Here is an 8,058-nt window from a genome sequence, read left to right as displayed (position 1 = left end):
ACTGATAGGATACTAATGGGATTTTGACCTAGTTCTTTTTTCATTTGAAGCACAAATAAAAAACTCACTGGGGCAGTCAGACCATCTCCAAAAGACTGATGAAACCCTGAAAATATGCAAAGGCATTTCAGACAAACATTTCTAATTTTAATAGTTAGATGAATGCTATGACCTTTAATCTGAATATCTTCAGCTTTAACATCACTAATTATCTTAACTTTTTGAATGTTCTGAACTTGTAGAAATGTCTAATTAATTTTCAGTGGTTCAATGAGATTTAGGTGTATATGAGCATCTTCCAAAATATGTACAGTCACTTGGCTTCAGGTCTGTGATGTATGGGATCATGTGATGCTAAAAAGCACCAGGGCCCCACGTGTCCTGACCCCTGGTAAAGTTCACTACCCACCATTAAACTGGCAACTGACATGACACCAGAGCGATCAAAGGGAGATTTTTTTGAGTTCTAAGCACACTTGATGATTCTTTTGTCATTGTGGTTGGTTTTCATTGTGTCAATAACTTTTGGCAGTTGGTCTACTCCTTAACCTGAATAATCAGGATTAGTTCCTTTGCATTCTGTCTCCAATGTCTCCACTGATGTCTTCCATAAGCTGGTTCCAAATATGCATCGCCTGGTGGGGAATCTGAGACTGCCCAAAAAGATTTTGAGATCCATTGGCATTCCAGATTTTTACTCCCTTGGAGACAATTACTTAGCATCTGTGGATAAATCGTATATATAACATAGTACCACAGTAACTCCTCCAAACACCTCTGCAGGATACATGTTTGGCTGCCAGCAAAGAAAACTCTTCTGTTGAAGGCACTGCATGCTGAACATGCACAAGGTGTTGGTGAGTCCTCCTTCTGAAGCCAGGGCAGAATGTGCTGATCTTCTCTGGGTACTGCAGTTGGCCTCAGAGATGCAGCCCTGGCTTCTGGCCCAAGAAGGTGAATGTCAGGTATCTGTGCTACACTCTTACTGCAAAAGCCATCAGGCCTCTTAATATTTTGAGCATGTTTTTATGTAGGATATATTAACTATGGATTTCATTTTAGGAGAGTAAAAGGACTAAATATACTTATAAATAGGAGGGCTTGGTCTGATAAGATTGAGAACCACTGAACATAGATATGCTATTTCTGCTAATAGTTCATTGAAGAGTAGACATAGACAATTGCAGCAAAATGGGAAAAGTGTGGCAATAGTGGTAAGCACACAGTGCTATAAAAGCACACAGGAGGGCACTTAGGATGGATTGGGGAAGGGCCAGGCAGGGCTCCCTAGGGGAGGTGATTTTTGAGCTGACCTATAGGAAGATTTAGAGTTATCTAGGTAAATGAGGGTTATTCTAGTTAGATGAAAAATGCCTTGGTGGTGTGAGATGGCATAGCATTTATAAAGATCTACAAACAGATGAAGCAGTTGAATCAAGGGAAACAGTAGTGTTTTGACTGGATAAGATGCCAGGTTGTTCACAGGCAATTATTGCTCCTGCCTCCTGAGACTCCATTAAAATGAAATAAATCACTTCCCCTTTCCTCCGACTCCCATGTACAGTCGGTGTAAATCCACAGAGAAAAAGGGAATGAGAGAGGGGATGTTAATAGATGAAAGATTGTTATACTTTGTGAATTTAGGAAGTTCATAGAAGCAGAAATGTTATTTAAAATATTTAAAAATAAATACGATGCAGGGCCCAAGCAATCAGAAAGAACTGCCTGTTGTCATGCAGAAGAGTTTCCTGGAGACCCTCTGCTGAGCCAGTTGTGTGCTGCACAGTCTCTGTCACCCCTTGGCTTATCTAGATGTACTCTCCACTAAATTTTAGAGCTGAGAGGACTCCCTTGCCTTTTGACTGCCTGGTGGTTCAGCTAAAGGAGGTATCAGGGGTATCAGGATCATTATTCTTTTGGTTCTTTCTCTGCTGAGCCATGGATTTGTGTGCCTGCTATCCTCTACCTAGGACCACAGTTTTTGTAGGGTAATCCATTCTATAGCTGTAGCTCTGCTTGGCTGCACCAACAGTTTCCTTTCTTGCCTCTTCAGGCTTAGAGGAGGTAATAGCTTTCTAATCTTGATGATTCTGGTGTCTTGTCCCATCCCTTGTTTGTTGGTTTCCCTTAACCCTCTTCATGCTGCTGTAAATGGTCTCTTCATTAAATCCTTCAGTGCTCCCATTTTCTGTGCACCATCTGCTTCCTGTGAAGAGTCGTGTGGGTGCATGTGAAAAGGGGGTTTCTCAGGGAGAGGATGTGGTGGGCGGGGGAGTGGTGTGCGAGGGATTCTGGAGAGGTAGCTAATAACCAAGAAGGACAATAGTATTTCTGTTTCATGAACTGTCATGGCTAACCTGGTGAATGTCAGTTAAGTATGAGTTCTGGATAGGATAAAAACTATGTACTTATCAGAGTAGAAGCTTATACAGAAGAAAAAGGGCTTTTTTTTTTGGTCCCTCCAAATGTACAAAGGGTCAGGATGGTATATATTTCAGAATATGGGAAGTAAAGTCCAGAAATAAAAACGGTACAAACAAGGGAATGGCTTACACATCTGAATATGGAACTGGAATCTCAGCTCTTATTTCTATCCAATAACTAGTTGAACCAATAACTAGATTTGTAGCTTTCAGACAAAAGATTGTAGGTTCTTTTTCTATAGTAATTAAATAGTGAATACTTGAGATTAAGGGAAAATTTAGGAATATTGATTGAAGAGCTGCACTCAAGGATGGTTGATCGCTATTCCTTTGTTCCCATCCAGCCTTCGTTGCACATATTCCAGTCAGGAGACTGGAGAACTCTTCTGGAAAATAGAATGGCTTCAGGGAAAAGTTCTTCACATATTGATGTTTAGAAATCACCAGTGAAAATGTAGCTCCCACCGGGTCAATCCAAAGTGAAACATGTGAATTGACATACTTCATCCGTATTAGAAAGCTGCCTGTTAGCTTTTTAAGCTTTTATTTTTAATATGTACTCAAACCAAAGATCTCTTGGCATAAAAGTAAAGCTAAAGACAAACAAATAAAATAAACATACAGAGAAAGTGCCCAGAGCAAAACAATGCATAAATCAGAATTAACCTCTCCCAAATAAAAATTTCACAGCTCCAACTAAAACTTTAAGGTTTGTGAGAACATGTTGTAACTATTAAAAAGTCCCAGAAAACAACTTTAAAAATTAACATACAGGTAAGTTAAAAAATCAGGTGGCTAGAATTATAAAAAAGAAGGTTTGGAACATAAAGTCAAGAACATTTCTCAAAATACAATAAAAACAGAGGTGGAGGCCAGGCATGGTGGCTCACACCTGTAATCCTAGCACTTTGGGAGGCTAAGGTGGGTGGATCACCTGAGGTCAGGAGTTTGAGATTAGCCTGGCCAACATGACAAAACCCCATCTCTACTTAAAAAAAAAAAAAATTAGTTGGGTGTGGTGGTGCACACCTGCAGTCCCAGCTACTCAGGAGGCTGAGGCATGAGAATCATGGAGGTGGAGGTGGAGGTTGCAATGAGCTGAGATCACACCACTGTACTCCAGCCTGGGTGAAAGAGAGAGACTGTCTCAATTAAAAAACAAAAAACAGAGGTGGAAGGCTGGGCACTGTGGCTCACACTTGTAATCCCAGCACTTTGGGAGGCCGAGGCGGGCGGATCATGAGGTCAAGAGATCAAGACCATCCTGGCTAACACGGTGAAACCCTGATTCTACTAAAAATACAAAAAATTATCCAGGCGTGGTGGCATGTGCCTGCAGTCCCAGCTACTTGGGAAGCTGAGGCAGGAGAATCACTTGAACCTGGGAGGCAGAGGTTGCCGTGAACTGAGATCATGCCACTGCATGCCAGCCTGGCAACAGAGTGAGACTCTGTCTCAAAAAAGAAAAAATGAATAAATAAAACAGAGGTGGAAAATACTAGAAAAACGAAGATACTTAGAAGATAAATATAGGAAGTTCCACATCTGACTAAGCTCCAAAAAGAAAGAAAAAATAATGAAAATGGAAGAAAGGAAATGATAAAAATGAAATACAGTAAAATATTTTAGAATTGAAGTATATTAATATCCAGATGCAGAAGCCTTACCAAGTTGCCAGTGCCAAGAATGGAAACAACCCACACGAGGATACTTCACAGTGAAACTGCAGAGCACAGACATAAAGAAAATTTCAAAACACAGATATAAATACCTTCTGAGTGTTAGGAAAAAAAGACACATGTAAAGGACTAGGAATCAGAATAGCACCCCCGACATCTCAGAGAAAGTCTAGGAACAATGAAAGAGTAGAAGATGGTTTTCAAAATTCTGAGGAAAAGCTCACTCTATCTATCTATCTATCTATCTATCTATCTATCTATCTATCTATCTATCTATCTATCTATCTATCTATCTTCTATCCATCCAGCCACCCTCTGTCTGTCTATTGGTCTATCATCTATCATCTATCTATCTTTATGTATCTTACTGAGAACTTGATACCTAACAATGAAAAGAACAGATGAAGACCTCCTCATGCAACCTTTGTTAAGTGATTAATGGAGGATGTGTTTCAGCAAAATACGGGAATAAATCAAGTAAGAGGAAAGCATAAGCTTTGCACAGTGGGAGTATGGTAGCCAGTGAGGTTTATTCCGGGTGCGATTATTGCTAATTGATAACGTTTCCCAATATCCCACCATAACAACTTGAAACATAGTTGGTATTGGCAATTTTTGACAGTCTCTAGTGACCAAGATTTAAAAAAGAAAAACAAAGAGGCAAACATAGAATCTAGGGAACCATGTCTCTAACAAAGGAGAATAGCGAAAGAAGTGCCTGGCTGAAAACCATTCAGAGGGCCTAGAGAGCAACCATCCTTGTTCAGAGCAGGAGAATGAAGGCCCCCATGATGCAGAGCTCCATCCAGAAAAAAAGTAGATCCAACAGAATGGATGAAATTGTCGGTGGTAACTTAGAGATGAAGGAAAGTATTAACAACATTTAAATGAAAATTAGGCAAGCAAAAAAATAAGAATTTTTTAAAAGTTGACACAATAGTGAACAAAAAGCTCTATAAAAAGTAATGTATTGATCCTCTTCCTAAGCTGGCGCTCAGCAAGGAAAAGGCCACGTTCAGTTCCAGCACCAATATCGTGAAGCCCAACGACGAGAAGCCGGACGAGTTCAAGTCCGGCATCTCCCAGGCTCTTCTGGAGCTGGAGATGAGCTCAGACCTCAAAGCTCAGCTCAGGGAGCTGAATATTATGGCAGCCAAGGAAACGAAAGTTGGTAGTGGTCAGAAAGCTATCATAATCTTTGTTCCCGCTCTTCAACTGAAATCTTTCCAGAAAATGTAAGTCCAGCTAGTGGCGAATTGGAGAAAAAGTTCAGTGGGAAGCATGTTGTCTTTATCACTCAGAGGAGAATTCTGCCTAAGCCAACTCGAAAAAGCTGTATGAAAAATAAGCAAAAGCATCCCAGGAGCCATGCCCTGACAGCTGTGCAGGATGCAATCCTTGAGGACTTGGTCTTCCCAAGCGAAATTGTGAACAGGAGAATCCGCATGAAACTGGATGGTGACCTGCTCGTAAAGGTTCATTTAGACAAAGCACAACAGAACAATGTGGAACACAAAGTTAAAATTTTTTCTGGTGTCTATAAGAAGCTCACGGGCAAGGATGTTAATTTTGAATTCCCAGAGTTTCAGTTGTAAACAAAAATGACTAAATGAAATATTTTCACAGTAAGAAAAAAAGAAAATAATAATAATGTTGTGATAACTTTTTCTTTGCAGCGAGCTATATTTTATGAATCAGATTATATGGATTCAACTAAAAGTAGCTTTTAACTATATTTAAGAAATAAGAGAGAGGAGGTGAGAGTATAGAAGTTAAATGCACGCGTGTCATATATGGAAATTTAAAGATAAAGTCTGAAGTATTGATAAATCTAGATAGAGAAGTATATACCTATGTAGCAGAGACTTCTAGAGGTCGCCAAGAAGCTGTCTCCCCTTGTCCAACAGGAGGCTTTGGCACATGGCTGGCCAGTGCAAGCAATACTTCTCCACCCTCCAGGCTGGGATGAAGTTTTGGCTCATGAGTTGTATATACACCTTTCAAGTGACAGCACCTGAAATCCTTCAAGGAACAGCATATCCATGTGCCCTTTGCCTTTTTGTCTTTGTTTATTTTCCCCATCTTGATTTCTAAAACATAGATTCTACCTCAGACCGTAAGGACAGAGGCCACATTCTAGTGGCAGTGGAATGTGAACTGGGAGAAGTCTGGCTCTTTATACTGCAAGTCTTTTATGTAAGAGGAAAAACTCAAAAACCCTGTTTCTCTTATTTGAGGCATGGCTTTGAGCTTGTCAGAGCCAAACCTAAACTCTTTTAGCATAGTATGAGAAATATGAAGGGAACATGAGGAACCAACTGAAATGATAAAAAATGGTTGTCTCTGGAGAGTATATTTGGCACTAAAGAGGGACAAAGGAAGGAGCTACTGTTTTCCATCATAAGCTTCAGTAATAATAAGCCGAATATGAAATTGCTATTTAGTAGACTGAAATTGGTTAAATATCAGTGATTTATTATGCTTCAATCTAATATATATATTTTAAACCAGGTGGATGTATTGGTATCATTAAGACATCTTTGAATACAAAAGAAAGAAAGAGGAGGGGTAAGTAGACAGGAATCTAATCTTGAAAGACCTACTATGTCATAGAGAGGGTCTATGGTTTAACGTGATCAGACTGGTGTTCTGAAGATGATTCCCAAAGTAAAATGGAGAATATACTTTATAGTATAGCTCCATTATATAGTAGCTATAGTAAATAATTTTAAAAGAAGCGTTTCTAAAGCAATCAAGGCAACAAATAATGAAAACTAAACTAAGGCTGTTGCAGAGAGGATCAGGTTAAGAAATATGTTATCAATCAGAGGAAGAGAGCAGGAGATGGAAGAGAGACAGTCTGGCAAAGTGGTTAAGAATCTGAATCTGAAGTCCCTTGGACTGTCTGTTACCCTGTGTGTGGCTTTGGCAAGGTTCTGTAATCATGCTGTGCTTCCCGTTACCATTTATAGAATGGGGATAACAATTGTACCTCCTTTTTAGACTTGTGGTGAACATTACATGCAAGAGCACATATGAAAATCATACAGAAGTGGTGAGAGTGCACGTTCTTGTCTTTTTCTGCTTCTCAAGGGGAATGCTTCCAGCTTTTCCCATTCAGTATGATGTTGGCTGTGGGCTTGTCATAGATGATTCTTGAGTACACATGGACACAAAGATGAGAACAAGAGACACCAGGGACTACTAGAGGAGGGAGGGCAGTGGGGAGGCAAGGGTTGAAATACTAACTGATGTGTACTATATTCACTACCTCGGTAACTGGATTATTCATACACCAAACCCCAGTGGCACGCAATTTACCATGTAACAAACCTGCACATGTACCCCCAAACCTAAAACAAAAGTCAGAAAAAAAGGAAAAGTAACAAACTGCCTGGTGTAGAATAAATACTGAATAAATGTGAGCTACTATTATTACTATAGGTTGCTTCATCCATTGGAGGAAGCTCAGGAGAAGGCACAGCCTGGGCAGTAGGAAGATACTAAACTCTGTTCTGGAATGTGGCATTTGAGGTACTGGCTAGATCTAAGAGGATTTGTCTGATAAAGAAGATTGACAGGACAGAAGTTGTGCTACAAATAGGATTCATTAGGACCCAGGTGGAACTTGAAGCTATGCGAATGAATTCATTCTATATCTAAGAGGAGTACGTAGAGTGAGGAGAGAGAGGAAAAAAATAGAAACACCAATCTTTAAGGAAAAGGGAGGCTTCCAAGGAAATTAAGAATAACAAACCAGAGATTTGGGAGAAGGGCAAGTGGGGATCATCGGGAAGTAACAATTTCCAGGAGTGTTTCGGCATGCCCAAACTGGAACGGGATGTAGACAGGTCCCTTGGCTTTAGCAAATAAGTGGGTGATCACTATGTTGGTGATCCGAGGAGCTCAGGAGTCAGAGGGCAGAAGGCAGAGGTGCTGCCAAACATGATGAAAGC

General features: G+C 40.1%; 1 non-coding gene and 1 pseudogene across 1 annotated transcript; both read left to right on the top strand.

The window, feature by feature from the left end:
- Positions 1 to 842: 842 nt before the first annotated feature.
- On the top strand, positions 843 to 5,702 carry LOC116476780 (small ribosomal subunit protein eS7-like; annotated as a pseudogene).
- LOC116477037 (U4 spliceosomal RNA) lies at positions 4,596 to 4,734 on the top strand. The gene has a single exon (XR_004250327.1). It is a non-coding gene; the product is annotated as a U4 spliceosomal RNA (small nuclear RNA).
- Positions 5,703 to 8,058: the final 2,356 nt, after the last annotated feature.

Source organism: Hylobates moloch, unplaced genomic scaffold (genome assembly GCF_009828535.3).
Source record: "Hylobates moloch isolate HMO894 unplaced genomic scaffold, HMol_V3 SCAFFOLD_2, whole genome shotgun sequence".
Classification (NCBI taxonomy): Eukaryota; Metazoa; Chordata; class Mammalia; order Primates; family Hylobatidae; genus Hylobates; species Hylobates moloch.
Note: the sequence above shows the minus strand (reverse complement) of the source record. Positions and strands in the feature narration are given on the sequence as shown.